This window comes from Lutzomyia longipalpis, chromosome 1 (genome assembly GCF_024334085.1).
Source record: "Lutzomyia longipalpis isolate SR_M1_2022 chromosome 1, ASM2433408v1".
NCBI lineage: Eukaryota > Metazoa > Arthropoda > Insecta > Diptera > Psychodidae > Lutzomyia > Lutzomyia longipalpis.
In genome coordinates, this window is record NC_074707.1 from 16274750 (window position 1) to 16287616 (window position 12867).

A 12867-nucleotide genomic window follows, 5' to 3' on the forward strand; every position below is an offset into this window, starting at 1 on the left:
TCATGCGTTTTTATGAAGTTTCGGAATAAAATATAACTTTCTGAGCTTTCCACAAAGTGTATTACATAGAAAGTATAAAAAAAAGCTTTGCATAGAAGCTGTGCTTCGAAGAATCAGAACTTTGAAAAAAAAAACACCGCTCGTAGCTGAATAGTTCAAATTGTTTTGAAATGAAAATGAAATTGAAAATTGTTCACTTTCCTTTCATTCCTCAGGAGTGTGGATGAAAGTCCTGGAAGAAGATTTGTTTTAATATAAAACTGTTTGCATACATATATTTTCAATTCCAAAGCTCTTTGCAACTTTTCCCGGGGCATTTGTGTGCAATATAAAAAAGAAAAGGGGATGATGCACAAAAGCTGATATAAATGAGAAAAAATCTCGTGGACAATTCATAATTACGGAGGAGCAATATAGAGCAATTTCCAACTTTCATCTCACTTGTCTATTTATGGGATATCCATTAAAAACTAATCACTATACTTTTCCATTGTTTTGCTGCTTCACTTCTTGACGCGTAGTGTGATTTTATATGAATAAATTTTTAAGCTCGACCTCCACGAGCGGCAAAATGCAAAAGAAACGAATGGAGACGAAAGGTAGGTGGAGATGAAAAAATAAATTAATATTGAATTTCCCATAATTTTCATTTTGTGTGCTAACAGATTCCCAAGAAATTATCCCTCTTGTACGCCATGCGGTGAGAAAATTTCAATTGAGTCTTTTTTTTTTTTACTAATGATCCATCATCATTGAGAACTTCCACAATTGTAGAGTATATAAGGTATGTTAATTGCATATCTTTTTCTTTATGAATGGCGGAGGTTAAACAGGGTTTACTTCTTAGGGCAGATAGGAAAAAAAAACTTTTCGACATACTAAACATTTTTTTCTCCATGAATTTTGCAAGAATCTCATTAAAAATGTCTTTATTTTAATTCGTGAATTAAGATGGATGAGATATTTTTTCTCGGTTTTGCAGATTTTTATTTATCATTTAGAACAGAACCAAATTTTTTCGAGGGTTTGTCTTGAAGCTGCGTTTAAATAATCAATTAATTAATAATTTATTTAACTGTCTTTTCTAACGTTTGGCATTTCTTGTGTAATGTTTGACGTTTCCTTCCAAATAATTGACGTTTTTATTATTTACTTTTAACGTTTACGAGCTATTCTATTTTTTTGTCATCAAATTCTTAACGATTGACTTTTATATTCCACCTTTTGACGTTTATCTTAACTATTAAATTTTTTATGTCACTGTAAATTCCATTTTGGAAATTTTAATTTTGTCCAGAAAATTATTATTTTGGACCCTTAAAGAAATATCAGAACTGACTTTACCCTTCCTTGTCATTTAGTGTTTAAGTTTAATTTCTAACTTTAATTTTTATTAACGATAATTCTTTAAATTCATCTGTTTAAAAATAAATCCCCAACAGTGTTATATCTTCTTTAATATTTTACCATGACTGCTGTTGGATAAACGTCCTTCACTTCTCTTTACGAGATTTGTATGTATTTATACATAACATATGTAGAAGATTTTAAAATATGGCAGAACTGTCTGCGTCAATCTGTTTCGTCCTCATCATTTCACCCACCCACGCGAATTTCAGAAGGAGAGACTTTGCAAAAACATAGAATTTTCATGGGAACTCCACGGAAGACAATGCCACATTAAATTGTTTCTCTGAGAGAAATCTTACACAGATCATTTAATAAATCAACAATAAGTTAATAATTTAATAAATCTTTAGCCTTAGAAGTGAGGTTCTTAAGTAATTTAAAGCTATGGAGCTTTTATTTTAAATTGAATGGAAAAATTCGCAAGAAAAAGAAAGAATTTTCATAAACTTCATCTTCAATATTTTCAATCAATATCTAATTAAGCATAATTTCCCCAAAAATCATCATATTTACCAAGAAGTACCTCAATTTGACCTTTGTACAGGTCATGGATGAATTTATGGGGAAAATCTCTAAATTTATGACTCGTAAATTACGAGCTTCTGAATGATGGAGAGCAACCCAAAATTCGCAGCTTTCATCGTACAAATATACCTAAATTGTAAATTTTATTTGCTTAATGTGAACAGAACAAACTCACATGTGTGTTTACTGAAGATGTAGGGGGGAAAGGCAGTGCGGAAAAGACGAGGGAAAACAATTCCCACAAACCTCCTTAACCCATCTACTCTGTAATTTTTTTCCCTCACAACATTCTGGAATTGCAGAAAAAAAAATAAGACGGTGGCATGCGAAGGTGTTTAAAAGCCACCGAATGTCTCGTGAGACGGGCAACAGAGAGTTTCTTCATCCCTTCCTTTAGTCCAAGCATGCCAATGGTATCATCATGTTCCGGTTGACAAATTTCGAATTAACATTTTAAATTTACTGCTCAACTTGGGGTCTTCATTGTTACTCTTCCACACCGCGTGGCAGAGTTGAAAAAGTCATAGATTGAGAGACTAAAAGGCAACATAAACTGTAAAAATAGCACAGTTCTAAATTTGCATTTCTTTGCGTGATTTTTCTCTTTACACAAAAAAAAATCTCGTGGAAAAACTTCAATCATTTACTTATATTGTCTGAATTGCTCTACATTTTATTCCATTCACACCATTTGTATTCAATTTCTCTTTCGATATCAGAAAATATGTGCAAAATGAAATATATGTAAAAAAAAAATAAATAAATAATTTTGCCCTGTTTTATTTATAACAAAGACTACATTGAGAATTTTATTTTTGATATAATAACATGATAGGGGAATGTGAAAAATAAGAAATATTTTTATATTTTGCTTCAAATAAATTTTGATTCATTTATGAAGATTTTATTTTAACTTTGTCGATAAGTCACCCAGAGTCTTACTCTAGAAGGAGTTTTATAGAGCGGATTTAAGACCTAAAGTTATGGAGTCTTTTAAAAATAATTGAATCATGCTGTTAAATTTTTTTTTCAATTCAATTCAATCAATTTTTCCAACAGTATTTTAGAATCAAAAACTATTTTCTGAGTATTCTACTGATAACTAATTTAGAAAACTGATTTTCCGCATTCAGGACAGTCAAGAAAATATTTGCAAGCATATAGAAATGCAAATTTATATTCTAAGAGTTAGGCCCATTTTTTTTAACCCTACGAAATATTTATAATTTTAGGATTAAGTAATTTTTTAACACAATTACAACTAATTTATCTAAATACGTAAATTGTTGCCATTTCTACTGCAATCAGTTTTAAATTAAGAACGTCTTACGGACATTACTAAGTCTGGCTCAAGCTTTTTCGGTTGAGATTTTAGACTTTTAATCTAGGCTTAATTTTTTTTAAATCTGGCATAACTTTCTAAAACCTGATTAAGATTTTATTAAACTAAGCCTTCATATTTTTAGAACTGACATAATGCTTTTTAGGTCTAGCTTAAATTTTTCTTAAACTGTCAAAATTTTAAAGGTAGAGCTTAAGTTTTTTTTTCAAACTAGGCCTAAGTCTAGGTCATACTGAATTGGGATAAATGCAATTTTAGATTACTTTTACGAATTTAGAAATGCAAATTCAGTCAGACTCATGTCTGGATCATCTTCAAACGTTAAAATTCCTAAATCTTAAAAAATGCTTTCAGTTCCGATTAAACCTGGCCTGATCTTAAAACTCGCCTAAAAAATTGAAGCCTAGTTTTGAAAACTAAAACCAAACCTATAAAAACCGACAGTAATAAACTATAGAACCTTACTTGATCAAAAACTAGTTGTAAGCTGAACTTAGTAACCGATTTACTCTAAAATCAATGTTTTGAATTGTTTAAAAATAGCGGAAGGGAGAAAAATCTTTCAGTATGAAAGGAATTAAAGCTCATATTTTTCAAATTTATTCTACTTAGGTAAACACGAATTACACATAAAATAATAACTAATTCTTAAATACAGTTCTTACTTTTGAACATTCCAACATAATACTGTACACATAAATCTAAACAAAGTTAATCTGCATAAAATCTTTATTCTTGTTCTTTCAACTCGGATTTGCCTTTATATCGCTCCCTCTTTTGGCGTCTCGAATGGTCTGTTTGGGGCGCGGGAAAGGAAGAAGAGAACTAGGAAATACAGAAATTGTGTGATTTGCCATTGTTAGTAAAATATGTATCATGCATTACAATGGAATGGGATTCTTCTTGCCCTCAACAAATCAAAAATAATTTATTATACAATTTTTTGTTGTTATTCTTCTCCACTGTCGCAGAGCTATTGATTGCCGTATAAACAATCTCTCTATTAGTGGATTCCTCTGCATGATGATGATATGCGATCGTGTCTATTATGTGGCACAATATCAAAACACACTGTCGTGCTGAACCCGCACAATCTCTGCTATGGTGCAAATTGAAAGGGAGAGGGAGATCGAATTTCTCAAGTGAGAGCATAGCTGAGGTTTTCTAAGCTCCAACTGGGTATAGGTATATATAGTCTCAGCATATAGGAGCATGTTTCTCTGGGTGGCATAAATTTTGCAGAGTTTTGTCACGTGTATGTATCTTCCTTAGAGATATATATGAGGGTATATATAGTGCGGGGGCGTGGATTTGAGAGCGTATATAGTTGAGAGGGAATCCTTCAGCATAAAATATTTGAAAAGCATTTTTTTATTATCTCACCCGCAGAAAAATGATGTGAAAGGGTGAGAAAAAGCTCACTGTATGTATGTTGCTGCCGATGATGGGAAAATTAAACGGTTGTCCTTGCCACAAAAATAAAATCCTTGTTAATGGATGATTGTCAATCAATAGCGCCGAAAATTCACATCACGCACTCGTGGAAGTTAAAGAGTACAAGCAAAACCATCATTGAGACGTTACTATAGCGATCCGCATCTATAAATACACAACATTTTGCACACGGAATGGTACAATTTGCCGCACTGTAGTACCCAACCACTTCATCCACACAGGAGCACCACTCTCGGCTGGATAGCTCTGGAAAATTGATAGTGGTGCTGAGTTCACTAACGATCGAGTAAATCACTCAATCACACACCATTAATCACTAAACACGACAAATTGCCTCCTTGGCTAAATGATACAGTACAAAAGTAGGTAACGTGTACTATATATGTTGTATTCTTCATCCCACATAAGTGGACAAACGGCACCACGAGTTTAGGGTCCACCCGCGCGCGTAACCAGCTCACATGTAGTGCGGCGATCTTACCAACGTGAAATCCAAGTTTCGACTGGTGTGTAAGAAATTTTTCAACACTCCCCGGCAATTGTCTTCAACGGTGCACAGCTCAAGTCGCGAAGAGCCCACACCATCGTCTCGCCACACAACACACGAAGAAGTTGGTGGCCCGAGGAGGGCCGCTGCTTGAATGTCTTGTCCGGCGTGCCTGGATATAAAATTACGCTGACGATGGCATCCACACAGAGTGAAGGAGGTGACGAGTGAATGAGTCCCAGTTCCACCACATTGCACTTCCACCGTTCTTTTGCCCTTTGTTTACATTCAACACAAGCGATCGCACATAGCATTAATTTTACGATATATGCGGTAATATGGGTAATGCATGGTTCTGACTACACAAAGAAAACCGACATTGAGTGTGTAGGAAAAGACAAATGCAAATTTTGTACAATGTAGAAAATTAATTAAAAAAATATTATTCTTTCATTGATAAAATAGTTAATTTATTTAAAATTATTTAAAACTTTGTTGGTCAAAAGGTCGTTTAGCATAGACGGAGGTGTAGGTTGACGTTAAACGGCACCCCTTAAGGAGGATCGTAAAGTAATCCCAAAAAAATCCTAAATGTGATTTATGAGCTTTTATGGAAAAGATTTTTTCAAAATATTCTAATTTTGGGTCCTTTAATTTTTATGGAGGATATAACTTGAAGTCCTTGGCCGTTCTCTGGGTATTTTATATGAATGGAAAATTATTTTAAAAAATCTGTTATAAAAATTTAGGCTTTGACTTAAAAATCCTACAACATAAAACAAATATTTAAATAACAACCTGTACGATGCTGGTTGCAGATCGATAGACCTGATTGATTTTGGGATTTACTTTAACTGGATTTACCCAATTTAGCACACACGGAAAATTTTCTTTGGTCATTTTCAGTGCATAAAAAACCATAAAAAGCTGTTTTTTTTTCTTAAAATTCGAAAAGATTCGGTTAAAGAAAGTTTCTGAAGTTTTTACGCGAAAGGTCGAGTTTAGCTTCAAAATTGATTTTCCTTGGCAAATGGGCATATCTGGGTTAACCTGTGTATTCAAATAATTTTTTATTTCATGAACTTTTACTTAAAATTCATTAAGAACAATAAACTCTCAATCAAACGTGTTCTTATTTCGCAAAAAAAACTTTTCATTTAACCAATTTATTCGTTTTTTTTTTAATAATGTTTTTATGCTTATTTTAGGAATTTCAAAAGAATAAACAAGTTAATTCAACTGATCAAGACCTTTTCGAGGTAACATTGAGTCCCACGCAATCTTTCGAAGGATCAAAAAAAAGAATAGAAATTTCCCAAACAGATTTACTCTTAAATACGGAAAAGATTTATCTAAAAATTCAAACAGTGACGTCATTATCATGTTTTTTTTGTTCCTTTAAAGTTCTTAAGCATTCGTGTCTATTTTTCATTAGTCTCGGCTTTTCCTAATTTATTACTTTTAAGATTATGTCTGAGCTGCTATTATTTCTTAAAATGAGTTCTTGAGACTAAAATGAATAAACTCCTTTGACGAGCAAATTACAGTAGATACAATGAATAAGTTAGGGGTAAAATAGATCTTTTCGTCTAATCTAGTAAGTTTAGTTCTCTTCTAGTATCCTTATTTTTTTTAGGGTCAAAAAATTAACAATATCGAAGCGTCGCTCCTTTCCTAAAAATTGTTCTTCTTTGAATGGAGAATTTCTACAGTATTTTGCTACTCTTAATCAAGCAAATTCAAACCCATTGTCACGACAAATTCCCACAAAAATTATTACGCAAAAATGTTGCTTTCTTTGCGCTTAAATTTTACACGTAAAATTTAATAAATCGTTTCATCTGCAGATCTTTCTTCTCAATAAACTTGCCGTTGTTGCGTCAATTTTCACGCGAGAGAGTAAACAATTTTTGAATAGCAATAATATTCCCTCCATACAAGTGTGTCTAACACAAGAGATTCTCATGGTGAATTTTCCCAAAAAAAAAACAAGAAAAGAAAATAAATTCAAATTGAGTGAGACATCGACATCACGATCTCTGTAGAAATGATTCCTCCAAAAAATTTACATTTTTGCCCCGCGAGCATTCCCACCACCGCCGTTGAATTAAGATATTTTATTTGATGGAAAAATGCTCGACTTGGGAACTTTAATCGTCAAATAATACCAAAAGGGACTTTTTATTGTTCTATCTTCTTTACCAAATACGTGAGCGTTTTCTATGATGTATTTGTGTGTGCATTTTGTAAACATACATCGGGTGTTTATTTACCTGTTATCTCAAACATAAATATACAAAGAGAAAAGAATATTGTGGACGTCTCTATATAGACGGAAAGTGTTTTAATTTTAATTTCAAAAGACCACCAAGTCTCGTGGTTTTAATTTAATCTTTATGATTTTAGCTGTGTTTCCACTCCCTGGTGAAAAATGAGTGATTTTCTGAAAATTAATTCACTGTAATTATGATAAAATATTCTTTACTTCTGCTGCACTAACGAAGACTTCTCATATTTTTTCTCTTTTTTATTGCCTTGGGCATCTTTTCCTCATTGATGATAATGAAAAATTGATTCAAATTGTGAGAAAAAATATTTTACAACCTTTAAAAAATTATTCAGTAGAAACATAATTAAATATCCTGCTGAGATTCCATCAGAACGTCCACAATCGTCGAGAATTTTTTTCCTTATAAAAGTAATCAGAATAATCAGAAAAATGTTTATAAATTGAATTTAGGGAATTTTCCTTAAAGATTAAAATTATCAAACGGAAAACATCCTAAACAGTGACGTAGTCACAAAATTGTTTCAGAGTTTGTTACAAAAAATATTTCTTAAAGTTGATTCATTTTTTTTTAATTAAAAGAAAGGCTAAGATCGACTTAAGAGTCTAAATTTCCAAATATTGACTTCACTGAATGATATTAAAGTTACTAGACAATAGTTTGATATGCAATTCTAACGTTTAAAGTCTTTTCTTTTAACGTTTGAAGTTTTTTCTGACGATTAATATACAATTTTTCTAATATTTTAAAATTTTTCAACAGTTTGACGTTACTTTGAATTAAATTTAAATTGTATTTGTAAAAAAAATTGTAATGTTGTGTAAATCTGAATGGAACTTCTAAAATATTCGACATTTCTCTTCTACAATTCCATTTTGAACACTTGTCTTGCCTAAAGTTTGACATTTCTTTTCTAACCTTTGACGAATTTTTCTAACGTTATGCTTTTTTATCAAATAATTGACATTTCTTGATTAACATCGGATTTAATTCTAACGCTTGACATTTTCTTCAGCACTTATCGTTTAAATTCGAACGTTTCACGTTTTATGTCAAAGAATTAAAATTGCTTGTCTAACATCTGATTAGTTTGATGTCTTTTTTCTAACATTTGACACTTTGTTTTACAACGTTTCCTGTTTTTTTAACAATTGACATTTATTTTCTATCATCTGACGATTATTCTAACGTTTAATGCTTACTTGATCGTTTGACGTTTTTTAACGGCTAAAAATCTTTTTTTTTTAATCATCTTATTTTAAGATTTTAAAATTTATTTTAATCTTGAAAATAAAATAGATAAACTGCTGGAATTTAAAGGTGTTTTAACACCTAAATACACCTTCGAACTACGTCACTGCGCATTGTAACCACACCACCTATAATATAGGCAAGCATAGATAAGACAAAAGAAAATATGTGTACATAGTAACGTGGCTGGGAGGAAAGTAGTCTGATTAATGAATAAAATTCCAACGCGCGCCAAATATTTGCAGAATTCCACTTTACTCTTGCTAGACTTTGGAGTTTTAAATGCCACAAAATCGCACCTACACGTAGAATAATATAGTTTTGAAATTCTTCGGCCAAGACTAACTGTTTAGAGAGAGAAGAAAAAAATAAAGCTTATCCACTTTCCACTCACATTTGTTTTGGATGACAAAACACGTAAGAATTTTGGTGTTATCTTCCACTCCTCCTTTGCTTTGATTTTGTAATTTCAATTGTTCTCATGCGGAAAAAAGTTGCTCAATTGGAGTATTAACGATATATTCTTTTGAGGGGCTTATGTTGCTCTCCAAACCATTGAGGAACATTCGATGGTGTATTGATTGAAATTCTCATTCAATCATTTTAACTCCACTTGCGTGACACTCAAATGGGGATTAACACCATCCACGAAGGTTCATTATATTTGTGGTCAATGAGATCTAATATACTTAATACCTCACTGTCGCATAATCATCTGCACTCGCGACACTCACACGATGCAGATGGCAATTTGCATAAATTCCACCCCCTCGAGCTATGCAACTTCTGCGAAAGAACACACACACTCACACAAGTCTATAGAATTAGTTTCTTTTGCAACAAAGTTCTCGCGCGCCTTGAAAGACGTGGCGGGCGCGGGCATACCTCTCTCAGGCTCATGTAGTGCTCAACTAAAATATTAAAATAATGAAGAGTGTCGGCTAGGGGCACGGAAAAGCGGCCCTGGGACGCGACATGCCAGGAAATCGCGTGACTGCCACTTCTTTTCACCCACCACACTAGCTTATTTAGGTTGGACTCCTATAGAAGGAGGGAGAAACTGTCACAAGAACACAAAATATGTCTATTATGGATTTTCACCGAAGCCTCGCTATATGCGGCAAAGTTTTTCTTTTCCCCCCATCCCTCCCGTAAAGAAACTATTCTCCGTTCCATTACAAAAGTATTGAACTCCCCGTTTGGTGTTTCGCATAAAAAAGAGAATATTTTTGCTATGGAATTTCTACATGAGATTCCTCCGTAAAATACTTAGTTGATCCAGAAATAAATCCTTGATGAAAATATTGGAAATATAATAGGATGAAAATATGGTTTATTAATTAAAAATACCTAAAAGAAAGAAAGCAGGTGTGGGAGGAATTTAATTTATATTTAAAAAAAACTATAAAAGTTGACCCATAGGTATGACCAGGATTTTTTTTAAATATTCCCAATATTTGACTCACAAAATTGTTTAGAAAAGTCAATTTTTGAGAAAAATTCTTGAAATGTCGCATAAAAAATTCTAAAGCTCATCCTTTAACCGAACACATTTTTCAATTTTATGAAAGATTTTTTTTCAGATAATTTAAATTATCTATAGGGGAGGGCGGGGCTAATAAAGTCACTTAAGGGTTTGGAAAAAGCTTAAAATATCATATTTCCTATCTAGATAGAACAAAATGATCTGAGAAAGAGTTGTAGGGCAAGAAATATATCCAAAGAATTGAGCTATTCATTTCACTTTAACTATTTGGGAAATATGATATTTTGAGCTTAAATAATAATAATAATAATAATAATAATAATAATAATAATAATAATAATAATAATAATAATAATATTTCGTTTCCAAACTGCGGCTGCCGCCGTCTTCATTACCGACCTCCCCGAGTAAACGGCAGAAAGCTCGGATCATAGGTCGTATATGCCGATCTCCTTACAATCTCATTACATTTAATTTTAATTTTACATGAATTTATATAAAACAAATAACTGAGAAAGAAAAGGACACTTTTACCTGAAACATGAGTATTGAGACGGGCTGACAGTACAGTTCGGAGGGACGTAAGGGACAGCTAGACTCAATTAAGAGTGCGTGCTGCTGTCCCTGAGTTCTTAAGACTAAAGCGAAGAGGCGACGCGAATGGAGAGGGGAGAAAAAAAAACAACAAAAAATAAAAGAAAAGGAACACCAGAAAGACAGGGGAAACCAGGTTCAAAGACCCACCACAGAGGCGCAGAACATTCGAACCAAAGATAGTGGCTCAATAGAGACAGGGAGGGATAGGTGAGTGCTTTTTCTAAACCCTTAAGTGACTTTTTTAACCCCGCTCTCCCCTAATTTTTTTATCGAGTAAAAAACAATGAAATAATAGGTATAGAACTTATTGTGAAAAGACTTACAATTTTTCAATTGGAAAAGTCTCTAATACTCAAAAATACGGTAGGTATTGTTTTTTCACACGTCATATAACTACTAATACTGTTCTATCGTATAATTTACCTACCTGGCTTTCCTGGCTCATATAGATTTCAGACATTTTTCGTATGTTTGATAAAGTTTTTAGATGAAGTTATGATAAAGATTTTAAGAAAAGCCTGAGAAAAGGCAAGAAATCTCCTAAAAAATAATGAATTGAGAAAATTTTTGGGATTAGGATGGTTAGGATAAAGGTAAAAAAAATCTAAAATTGACTTGAGAAAACAAGGAAGAAAATAAATTTTAAAAAATAAAGGGTCAATTCATGAATAAAGGAGAATAAAAAATACAAAAGTGCTTGAATCAAAGTAAATAATGTTAGTTTTTGCTACAGGAAACAGCTTTAAAAAATTGTCCAAATGTGAAAATTAACAAAACCTTAACTCAGATTTTCCAAGATTTTTTTTTTAATTTTCGTCAAGTTTTACTTTAAAATTATCTACCAAGGGTTTTTTTTTATTTCTAAAATTTTTCATAAAAGTTGGGCAACATCAGTTGGGAAACTTTTTCGTCTATATATTTATTATCAAAACGTATTAAGAAAAGCTTTTTACATCATGTAATTTTTGTTTTTTTTTTTTTTTTGTTAATAAATTCCTCAGAGCTTGATGAAGTTCTTTCATAGAACGAAATATTGCTAAGAGTGTAGAATAAAGACCTTCTTATTTTTAACTTTGAGATAGCCACCGATTTACTTTTAAACTAAAAACATAAAGAGATATTTCCGTGTTTTATAACAATTCCGTACATTTTAATGACTCTTTTTTATATTTAACCCTTATTTTACTTTGTTGACTTTGAGGTCTTAAAATTATTATTAACATAAATTTTTTTTATTTTCAGGCAAAGTTTTAGTATTTATTACGCGAAATTTCAAGAATTTTTGGTTGAAAAATGATTTTTTTTATTTAAAAAAAATTCCTGGACATATCTTGGTTAACTCCCTATCTCTTGATACTCAATAACTGTTTTATCTCAAGAATCTATCTAATCTTGTTAAATTAAATTCTCTACTAAATTAATCACTAAAAATATCAATTAAAAATTTATTTTAACGTAATAAAATCGTTAGCATTAGTTGCTGGAAAACATTTAATTTATTCTGCTCAATTTATAACTCATCAATTGCTTATCACATATCATTTTATCCTGATGTTGCGATAAAATTAGATTAGCGCTCTAAATGGCATTTTCGCATGGAAAATCAATGAATATGGCTACTTATTTCACTATTTCCGGTATCCGGTAAATTATTCTATGAATTTATAAATTAGAATTAAAATCGGAAATTTATGTTCAGCAAAATACGGGTAGATGTACTCACAAAAAGGACTCTCGTAACAACACAAAAAATCGCAACTTGATTGAAAATCATGCAGGGAAACGGAAAAGCAGGAAAAGCATGTAAATTACCCTCATGATACCTATTAATCCCAGGAATATCCTTTTCTGATTACCATAAAAATTATTACCCTTCACCACAATCGACGTACCTCTTTATGTTTCTGACCCAGATACATAAAATTTTCACTTTTTTTTGGAAAGAAAGTTTTCACGCATTCCTGTCGTATTGTGTCATCAATCCAGCAGGGAAAGAAAATCTTCAAAGCACACACACACACAGATC

General features: G+C 32.0%; 1 protein-coding gene across 11 annotated transcripts in view; it reads right to left on the reverse strand.

The window, feature by feature from the left end:
• The window catches only part of LOC129793140 (uncharacterized), a 41557-nt gene extending 31926 nt beyond the window's left edge, over nucleotides 1-9631 (reverse strand). For 6 of the 11 annotated variants that reach the window (XM_055832826.1, XM_055832884.1, XM_055832874.1 and 3 more), the window contains exon 1: nucleotides 4661-5505. The gene's annotated coding sequence lies outside the window, so the exon portion shown is untranslated. Of the gene's footprint in view, nucleotides 1-4660; nucleotides 5507-9152 lie in introns of those variants that run through there. The other 5 variants (XM_055832906.1, XM_055832895.1, XM_055832844.1 and 2 more) reach the window with 4 other exon arrangements.
• Between the last annotated feature and the right edge of the window lie 3236 nt (nucleotides 9632-12867).